The sequence below is a fragment of the Rhagoletis zephyria genome, unplaced genomic scaffold (assembly GCF_001687245.7).
Source record: "Rhagoletis zephyria isolate East Lansing unplaced genomic scaffold, Rhagoletis_zephyria_1.1 Rzeph_scaffold_01884, whole genome shotgun sequence".
Classification (NCBI taxonomy): Eukaryota; Metazoa; Arthropoda; class Insecta; order Diptera; family Tephritidae; genus Rhagoletis; species Rhagoletis zephyria.
Window position 1 is genome coordinate 6910 of NW_016158968.1, and position 10960 is coordinate 17869.

At 34.2% G+C, this 10960-nt stretch overlaps 1 long non-coding RNA gene across 1 annotated transcript; it reads right to left on the reverse strand.

Annotated features, from left to right (window-relative positions):
* Positions 1-669: 669 nt before the first annotated feature.
* On the reverse strand, positions 670-10302 carry LOC108365468 (uncharacterized). The gene is made up of 2 exons (XR_001847935.1): positions 10206-10302; positions 670-1073 (listed from the first exon to the last, which is right to left on the reverse strand). It is a non-coding gene; the product is annotated as an uncharacterized LOC108365468 (long non-coding RNA).
* Between the last annotated feature and the right edge of the window lie 658 nt (positions 10303-10960).

The window sequence follows — 10960 nt, forward strand, 5'->3', positions numbered from 1 at the left end:
TCTGCCTGACAAGGTTCTACAGTTTGCGAAGAGGACTGCGATGTTCTTCAACATTGCTCCCGGCGCTCACCGATTAGCTGCCTAATAGGGTTGTACTTTATCTGGTAACGTTTATGGACCTCATTTTCTTCATTTATATCTTATATTTAGTAGGATCTCTTCACAATTTTCGTTTGATTATTATATTACTATTTATGATAAATGAACGTTTGTCGAATGAGAAGTTTAGACTTCCATAGGAGTAAATTTTAAAGCGTCTTACTATTGATTACTGGGTGTCGTTTTTACAAAAAATATATAAATTTTTAATTTGAAATGCTAGGATAATATTTTATGGGGGAATCATGTCAGCTTTTTAATATCTGAACGGCAGTGTATCATTTATAGAAATCGGATATCAATAAAAACTGATTTAGCCGTTATTGCAGGGTGCCGAAAAATTTCTTCCCTGAAATACTCTGTTAGTGAGTGTTAAAAATCGCTTGGAACAAATTGAACTCTTTTTGGCACATACATCGCGACAGGGTATAATGTACATATGTAGTTTGTTTAACATTTCAATTAAAAGTCATTAAATGCAAGCTTGTCATTATTATGCCAACTTGTGATATTTTGATGTTATCAATCAACTAAATTACACCCGATTCCAATTAAAAAATTTTAATCAAATAAAAGTTTATTAATTTATTCATTGCAACTGCTTTCTTTCTGTTTACCTGTATATATTTATAAAAATTTGTTTTAATACAAAACACACTAAATACACTTTTCAACGCTTATTTTTATATATTACTATTTTCTTGGTATTTATGTCGTTATATATGTATGTGTACCGGGGAACGAATTACTTGATGCACACGCGCGCGCGCTCACAGCCATCAACAGGTTTAGGCTGTTGAATGGAATCAACTGAAATGCGAGTTTCGATGAGTTAATTATTTATAGATGATAATGTGAGCACGAATAAGCACATAGTTACATACATATATATTTATGTACATGCAAACTGTGATCGAACTATGAACAGTTGAAGTTGTTGGTTTAGTGCTCAGAGAGGCTCTGGTTGGCACCACCTGTAAACAAAGAAAAGCAAAACAATGGAAACGATAGACGCAATATAAGTAGTGGAAATATGATCTACGTAGGAAACAAAAAATACAATAAAAAATTTGTTTTCTGTCTAGATTCTAAACTACCTAGATTTTGTAGTCAACAGGGGACGGAAAAACGTTTGGTACCTCACAAACCGACTTGCCAAGTTGATGTCATCTACACTGACATTTCAAAAGCTTTTGATCGTGTATCCCACAATCTACTTCTTATGAAGCTAATTCTTTTTGGTTTTCACTCAAGTTTTTTTTGTCTTGGATCAAGTCCTATCTCTAAAATAGAATAAATAAAGTTGTTGTTGATGGTGTTGTGGTAGTGTATACATTGGTACCCAACGTATAATTTTTTTTTTTAGCAAATATTGGAAATTTTTAAGGATATTCCAGAATTCCATTTTGAATTGATTTTTTTTATCCTAAACTAACCGAGCTAGAAAAACGAAATTCGAGAGAGTAGACGTGCATATGTATATGTATATTGGACTTAAAGTATAACTTTCTCATAAATTAATATTGCAAATTTTCAAGGATACTTAAGGATGAAATTTTAAAAGGACGTTTTCAATACATATTCGTCTTTGTGCACCTAAATTTATGTTTCCAGTTCTACGAAATGTTCTCATTCATTTGTTACCCATATTGTTATTCTACATTGCAGGAAATTTTTAAAATAATTTTTTAAATTATCATATCCTTGAAATTTCAAAGTCCTCTTAAAAAATTCTGATGCTAGGATAAAGGAAACTAAAAACACAGTTAAACTATATACATACATATGACAACTAGATTCGCGAGTACATAGATTTTTTTATGTCTCCTGTTAGGCAATAGCGAGTGTAGGTGTTAGAGTAAGTAGAGGACAGTGGAGTTTTCTGCCCTTCAAACGTACACCAAAGAAGATCAAGGCCAAAGCAACAGATTTAAAAGAAAATCTTACAGATACATATGTACACACATATGTATGTATGTATACGTGTAGGTATATGTATGTATGAATGCATATGAAATTTTCTTTTAAATTGCTAACAATATATCAGTAAGATATATTTATATATCTACATATATACATAATTGTATACGAGGTTGAGTATTTTCGAAAATCTAAATTCGCCTGTAACTAACACCTTTACTTTTTGTATTGTACTGTAATAAGATCGTTAGGCTTTATATCTCGTATGCAAAATTTTTCCAAGGAGCGTTATTTCTCATGGCGCCGCCTTGTTTTTCAGTATGTCAAGGTTAGAATATTCCAAAAAATTTACATATGTATGTGTATATACTATTATGTATATTATTTCAAATTTGCTTGAAAGCGATGTGAGTTTTATTAAGTAATAATATCGGGTCCCATGGGTCGCGGTGCAAATCTGAAACGTTGGGATGGGCGATCTGCGACCTAAACATTGAATGTCGTCATGGACGGTATCGGAATTGAATAGTTGTTCTGGCGCCCATCTCTACCTCAGAGTATACTTTGGTAATAAAAAAAAAGTTTCTTTAAAAGCCATCAGCCTCTCAGCTTGGTCAAAAGGAGAGACATTAACAAATTAATAATATTTAATAAAATGCATTTTTGCGACCTAAACATTGAATGTCGTCATGGACGGTATCGGAATTGAATAGTTGTTCTGGCGCCCATCTCTACCTCAGAGTATACTTTGGTAATAAAAAAAAAGTTTCTTTAAAAGCCATCAGCCTCTCAGCTTGGTCAAAAGGAGAGACATTAACAAATTAATAATATTTAATAAAATGCATTTTTGCGACCTAAACATTGAATGTCGTCATGGACGGTATCGGAATTGAATAGTTGTTCTGGCGCCCATCTCTACCTCAGAGTATACTTTGGTAATAAAAAAAAAGTTTCTTTAAAAGCCATCAGCCTCTCAGCTTGGTCAAAAGGAGAGACATTAACAAATTAATAATATTTAATAAAATGCATTTTTGCGACCTAAACATTGAATGTCGTCATGGACGGTATCGGAATTGAATAGTTGTTCTGGCGCCCATCTCTACCTCAGAGTATACTTTGGTAATAAAAAAAAAGTTTCTTTAAAAGCCATCAGCCTCTCAGCTTGGTCAAAAGGAGAGACATTAACAAATTAATAATATTTAATAAAATGCATTTTTAATTAAAGACGTGTTTTGTTTAAAAAAACGTAAATTTTAGCAGGACCCAAAAACTCCTCTCGACTCCGTCAAGACTTAAGAAATGTATGATCTAAAGCCGCTGTTAATTAATTTTCGATAGAATCCAAGCTTAGCACACATTCAAGATCGTTGTTGTAAACATACATATGCATTCATGTAAGTATGAGTCATCTTGTTGAAGTCATTCTTTATTTTGTTAATTATTTGTGTATATTCTAGGCACGTTTTTATTCTTCCCTTTCTGTATATAAGCTTTTATGTGAATATGTAACATGATATTTTTGTAAGTGTGTACATATGTATGTGTATGTATGTACTTGATAGGATGCTGTCAAAAAATAATTTCAGACTTCTATGAGTTAATGAGAAATGTGTTTTACATTAGGGGTATTCACCAAATTGAGCAAGTGACCTGGCACCAGGGCTGCCAACTATACTTAGCTATGAAGTGCCAAATAAAGGTTAAAAAAGTGCCAAAATGTGCCAAATAGAAAAACAAAAGTGTTATTCCTTTTAATTCTTCTCATTTAACACCAAAATTAGAAACACATTCTTAAAACAAAAGTCCAATGTCAAAGTAAAATAAACCAGTTGTATACACCATAGAAATTAGAAAATCTTAGTTGAATTTCACAAAAATGTATTGAAATAAATATGACCATTTTTCAAAAGTGCCATTTTGGCACTTTATGCCTAATTGAAAAATTTTGTGCCATATGAAATAAAATAGGGCCAAAAATGGCACGGTTTGAACCAAGTTGGCAGCCCTGCCCGGCACTCTTGCAAAAGAGCTTATTAGCTCATGTGACGATGTTGACAGGTTATCTGGTTAAAAATTATTATTGTGGAGTGTACTTTGTTGTTGTAAACTGAATAAAAATATAACTACATAACCATATAACCTGATAACCAGGAAAGCGTGAAAAAACAATGTAACAGTACATGCGACACCTCTAACCATTGTGTGTTTTATACTTAAGTTAGGGCTGAACATTTTTTGTCATCCCCCTTTTCCAAAATCCTGGCTACATCACTGGCTGAAATATGTCCATCTCTAATTGACACTCACCATCCATTTGTCGACTTCAAAGCCGCTTTCGACAGCACGAAAAAAGTTGCTTCTATGTCGCGATGTCTGAATTTATTATTACCGTGACACTAATACGTTCAGCAATACCACCAGCTCCGTCAAAACTGGGAAGGACCTGTCCTGTCTCATAATAATATTACGTTCAAATTGGACCCATTTAACTTGTTAAATGAAAAAGAGCTTCTTGGAAAACACAATCGTCCACATTGAACATTTGGAGTTAACTTTGACGGTTGTTTGATTACCAATAAAAATTCGAAAAAAAATATTCAAAATCAAGATTTTGTGTTTCAATTTGTTTTGTGCGAATGTCTGCTTCATGATATTAACGCATGCGGATAACTTAGAGACTTCAAAATATTTAGTTCGTATGCACTATTTATCTCTGCGTTCGATGAGACCTCTTGGGAAATAAGTAATTACCGCTTTGGCGTCGTTTTGGCGGGTATTTTTAGTTCGCATTGTAATAAAAGCGAGTTTTTAGTTTTTTAAACTATAAATGTATTTTCATCTTTTCAGTCTTAAATTCAATGATTCTAAAACTATTATAACGAATAGAATAACACGCGAAATCAATCTTTGGAAATTGCATTCGTACTATCATCAGTTATGTAACCTGATAATGGAAATCGCTGCATATTTTTTGCGCACCATAGTTACATCACAAGCTAATAAAAGCGAGATAAAAAGGAAGTATTGAAGAGTCGTTCTTTCGCCTGCAGTATTGGTTTAAAAGTAGTTTATTCCCAACTACTTTTTCAATTTGCTGATTTTAGAGACAGTTTTTTTTTTATTCCGACAAGGTTTAGTAGTCGAGTAGATAGAGGTGTGCACTGCCACCTGGCAGGACACAGGTTTAATAACTGATCGGAGCAACATCCAAACAATTTTTTTCTTTATTAGCAGCAGCTCCTCGCCAGGCAATAGTAAACCTCCCAGTGTTTTTCGGTCATGAAAAAGCTTCTCCTCCCGATGTGTGGCAGTGTCAAGGCGCACATCACAAATTGAGGGGCAGCTGGGCCAAATACTAAGCAAACGTATGAACTGTCAATGTACATATTTATGCCTACATATATAAATTGGTACATTAGTTTTGATCTACTTACCTCAGTGTACAGTTTACGTAAACACTAATAAATAATAAGCAAGTAGATAATAACTTAAACTTTTGCTTTCAATTCTCAATGCTATATATGTAATAGTAAAGCTAATTGATTTTTCCCAGATTTGTTCAATAATTTGCAATTTTCAAAGTCAAAGTTGTTAGCAAACGCCAATCAGGCAATCTTTTCTCAGGCAGTGAAACTCCCAACATCTAAACTGCATACGTCTGCGTTTTAATAAAAATATTTTTGTAGAGTTCAGTGTGAATGACCGCGGGCATTTCCAAAGGCCATAAATATGGGTATTTTTAAATATCGGTGTTTGTATTGGTGCTACGTATAGATATGGATATAGAAAGCTATGAAGGAGAGATGAAAATTGTAGGTACTATTACTGAAGGAACTTTGTTCATCTCAACAAAACTGGCCTATGTTGTTCTTGCTTCACGCCCACATCTCTGAAAAAAATGCATTATTTTAGTAACTACTTGAGCTAAATTGCTCAAAAATTTGAGATTAGAACACTTATTCTTACAAAACTCGTCGCCAAAGCTATCAATTGATAAAAGTTTGACTAAGTCGGAGATGGCCATTTATATTATCAAATATTGCCGTCCACCAAATACATTTTTAGGGGAATTTGAAACCGTATTCCTGAAGCTGAGTATATAGGGTGTCCTAGACCACCTGTCCAGCCCTTATAAAATGGAGACAATTTTTGTTATTGGAAGCCGCACGAATATGAACTCCCTAGTCGGGGATCTATGCGGGAAAAAATACATAACTCTTAACCGAAACTTTTTTGTAGAATGGACTTTCGGTCTGTTTAAACCACTTTCGGTCGAAACCCGAAGTTAGTAATACTACTAAAAATAGAGCATACCCGACTTGGTGGTTTATATTTTTTCGTTTATCAATAAAAATATTTTCGTCTATTTTAGAAGTTCAGGACAAGTTGAAGTTCGAAGGTCATTCAGAGATTTAAAAAGACTTATCCGATAAAAAAGTTTAAAAAAAGTTGTGTAATTTTACATACATATGTATGTGCAGAATCCGAATCTATGGTACATAAAAACATGTATATATATCCCATTAAAAAAAATGGACTTCCGGTCGGTCGGTTTAACACACTTCCGTTCAAAACCCGAAGTCGGTTATACGTACATATGTACACATATATGCACTGTATAAAACAAAAGTTAATATTACATAAAATCGGCAGACTGTCAAACTTATTGCAGAAATTAAACACGCATACTTTTTTAAAACATCTAATCACTTTTAATAAGTGTTGCACAGTAGGCGATTTTTGTATTTTTTCTTCAAATAAGCATGAATTTCTTATGAAATAAAATGCGGGAGACCGTTAGCAACAAACTTTCAAAAAATCAACGCCAGTGCAAAACATTGTTCGTGAAAATAATTGTGAATATAATATTAGAACAAGGTGTACACACTCATTTGTCGCCTAGTGTATGTACGTAGTCTGAAATCATAGGAAGTATTAATATGGCCGGAACTAGATAATACACGTGAACTTTTCCTCTTCCCGTTAAGGTAAAGCCAACAGCCGGATTATTTAGTTGTGTGCTATGTAATTGTTTTATGCCATGCAATAGCTCAAAACTGTGATAACAAATTAACATATTTTATTGAAAGTGCATGCCTTTTTTGCCAGTACATATTAATACATATGTATGTACAGTGCCGGTCATATCATTAGCAACACCATTTAAAAGTGATATTGTTTGCCTTTTATCTATTCTATACTAATTATATAAAGAGAAGTCCCTTTTTTTGCAACAGGTAATCTCGCGAACGGCTGGTCCGATTTTCATGAAATTTTGTATACAAATAGCTTTCGGTAACCACCATGTTTTAGGCTATTACTTTTTTCGGGTAGGTGGACCAGGGACCGGTCTATTCGAAAAAATCTTATTATATTCCGATTTTCTTAAAATTTAGTACGTAAGTAGCTTTTTAGCATATATTAGCATATATGACCCATTTTTTCCGGGAAGTGGTCCAGGGACCGATCTATTCGAACAAATCGAATGTACGGTCCGATTTGCTTAAAATTCGGTGCGCAGGTAGCTTTTTAGCATGTATTAGCATATGTGATAAATTTTTTTTGGGAAGTGGACCAGGGACAGATCTATTCTAAAAAATCGTATTTATGGTCCGATTTGCTTAAAATTCGGTACGTAAGTAGTTTTTTAGCATATATTAGGATATATGGTCAATTTTTTCCGAGAATTCGAAAAAAATCGTATTTACGGTCCGATTTGCTTAAAATTCGGTACGTAGGTAGCTTTTTAGCATATATTAGCACATATGATCCATTTTGTCCGAGAAGTGGACCAGGGACCGATCTGTTCGAAGAAATCGTATTTATGGTCCGATTTGCTTAAAATTCGGTACGTAGGTAGCTTTTTGCCTGGATAAGCTTATAGATTCCTGTTTTCCAATTTTCATTCAATTTCGAATATAAATAGCTTTAAGTAACGACCATATCAAGGGGCGAATTCGTCACTAGGCAAGATTTTTTTGCGCCAATCAGAAACAACGGATACTGTCAAAGTATAATTATAATATATAATATATCTGAACTAATATATATTTAGAAAGCCGTTTGTTAGTTTTTGCAAGGCTCGAGAGCGGCTGAACCGATTTTTTTGAAACTGCCACCTGCCGCACGTGTCCCAAGGATGGTTTTAGGCTGAAAAAAATCTATATGTAAAGGGGGCGTGGCACTTCCCATACAAACCGAATTTCTCATGCTACATATCTCTGAAAGTGTGCATGGTAGAGTTTTGGAAATTGGTATGGAGATATACGAAATCAATCGCATACCCTTGGAGAAAAATTTTAGCTATTGTAAAAAGGGGTGTGACATCTCCCATACAAACCAAGTTTTTCATATTGCTTATCTCTAGAAATTTTTTGGTAGAGTTCTAGAGTTTTGTATGGAGATGTACGAAATAAATCGCATACTCTTGGAGAAAAATTGGAACTATTGGAAAAGGGGGCGTGGAATCTTCCATACAAACCGAATTTTTCATACTGCCTATCTTTGGAAGTGTTCATGGTAGAGTTCGGGAACTTGGTATGGAGATATACGAAATCAATCGCATACTCATGAAGAAAGAGGGCAAATGTTGGAAAGGGGGGCGTGGAACCTCCCATATAAATCGAATTTTTATACTGCATATCTCTGAAAGTATTCATGGTACAGTACCGGAACTTCGTATGGAGATATGTATATAGTTGAAATCAAGCCCATACTCATGGAGAAAATTTGGGCTACTTGAAAAGGGGTGTGAGGCCTACAAACGTACCGACCTTTAGCTATCTTTGAATGTAGGTGTGTTTGTGAGTGAAATCCTCCTAAATGGTTGTACGGATTTTAACGAAACTTTTTGTGTATTTGAGTGGGTCTCTGGATGGTTTAGTTTCACAATTTAATCCGACAGTTGGCGCTGTAGTTGAGTTATTACTAAAAATCTTATTTATGATCCGATTTGGCTAATGTTTTAAATATGTATGCAATACTATTGCAAAAACGTGCTGCCAAGTGGTGCTGAAGTCGAGCTATTACTAAAAATAGCCAAGTGAGAAAAGGGGCCGTGAAGGTTAGATTAAATCGACCTGTTGCACTATTGAGTATATCGAACGCAACAACAACAACAACAACGCTCCTGCGTTGCAATTGGCCCAATGGATGTGATTTTCCAATATTATTATGCGTTCAAACTTTTACGGTATTTCGTCTGAAATAAGTATATGTATATTGCATTTCTGTAGAACAATGATTCGCACCCATTTTGAAATTGCTACCTACTATACTGTAAAGCTTCTAGGACATTCACTATAGAACCGGGTCATTGTTGCCGCGAGGGAGTGAAGAGGAAAAAATGTATTTCGCTTTGCGAATAACCGTGCTATGAAATGCCGCACAACTGGAGAAAATCGTAAAGGTGAATTGTTGGTGAAAATGTTGGACCAAAAAGGTTCAATAAAATATATAAACCCATGTAAGCCTAAGATGAAAACTTTGTAGAAAACTAAAAAAATTCAACAAATTTCCAAATTTCAAACTTTTTTCTCAGAATATGCAGTTTTGTAGGTCATTCAATTTTAGTGTAATAATGTGCAAGTTTCAAGTGGCTAAATACTACCGTTGATTTTTTTTAAAAGGTTTTGTGGTTTTCTTCCATATGAAATAATATGGAAGCAAGTAAAAAAAAAAAAATCAACGGTAATTTTTAGCCACTTGAAACTAGAACTAAAACTGAATAGGATATAAAACTGTATTCTCAGAAATATTCTAACATTTCTGCGAAAAAAATTTGAAATTTGAATGAAATTTTTTTGATTTTTTTTAGTTTTCAACAAAGTTTTAAAGCGTTTTGAAAGAGAAGATAGTAAGTAACCTTAAGTGGCAAACAACGTCACTTTGAAACTGGGTGATATGACCGATACTGTTCTTACAATTGTAAAGTAAACATGGCTTTATTAAAGATTTTACTTATGTATGCCCGATAAAGAGATCAAAAGTATAGATACTTATTTTATAGTATTTTTTTCACGAGACATGCGAAAAAAGTTGTGCTTTACATACATGCATTTATTTAAATTAATTTTTTAAATCACTTCAACTCATATTGATCTTTTGCAATTTACACAAAACTAGTTCATTTATCTTTACTGTTTACCCAAGTCGCGCTTAAACCTTTCGACCTTGAATCAATATACCTTAAATTATGGTTTTCGTTTTGCAATCGTAACTGAAGTGTTATTCCGGCCTTCTACTGATCGTCTTGAACATCCGAACGAAACTGGAGCCGCGATGTCCAAGCGCTAAGATTGAAGTATGGTTTTCGCTCCAAAGAAGTGCGACTTGAAGCTTTTTTCAGAAGTCGTATATACATATCTATGTATGTGTGAATATGTGAATGTAACTGCAGTAGAATCCGTTTATAACGACTCCGCATGTAACGACCGGCCGCTTTTAGCGACGTAAACACAACCTCAAATTGTAGTTTTCATATAAATCACTTTGAAAGTACGTGCGTTTAATATGACTCCGCTTAAAGCAACGTAATTTATGAATAAATTGTCCGGTTAGAACGATAAAAGTTTTAAAAATTCACAGAAAATTAGAAGCGTCGCACAACATGTTATGCAGCAACTGAACATCGAAGGCGCATATCTCTGGTCTGGTCTGGATAACGTTAAGTTCACAGCGACATTTGTCATTTTCATTCGATGTTTTTTCGACAAACGTCAATTTTGGATTCACTTGATATAAACTATTGCATTTTTGTTCGTCAAAAATACTTAAGTTATGTGCACTCGATAGCTGAAGTGTTTTGGCAGTTGGTTAGTGATTACCGATGAGTAAATAGGTGCGCAAAAATGTCCTATAGCAGAATTAANCGACGTCCGGTTAGTACGACATATTTCCAACGGTCCCTTGGAAGTCGTTATAACCGGACTCTACTGCAGAT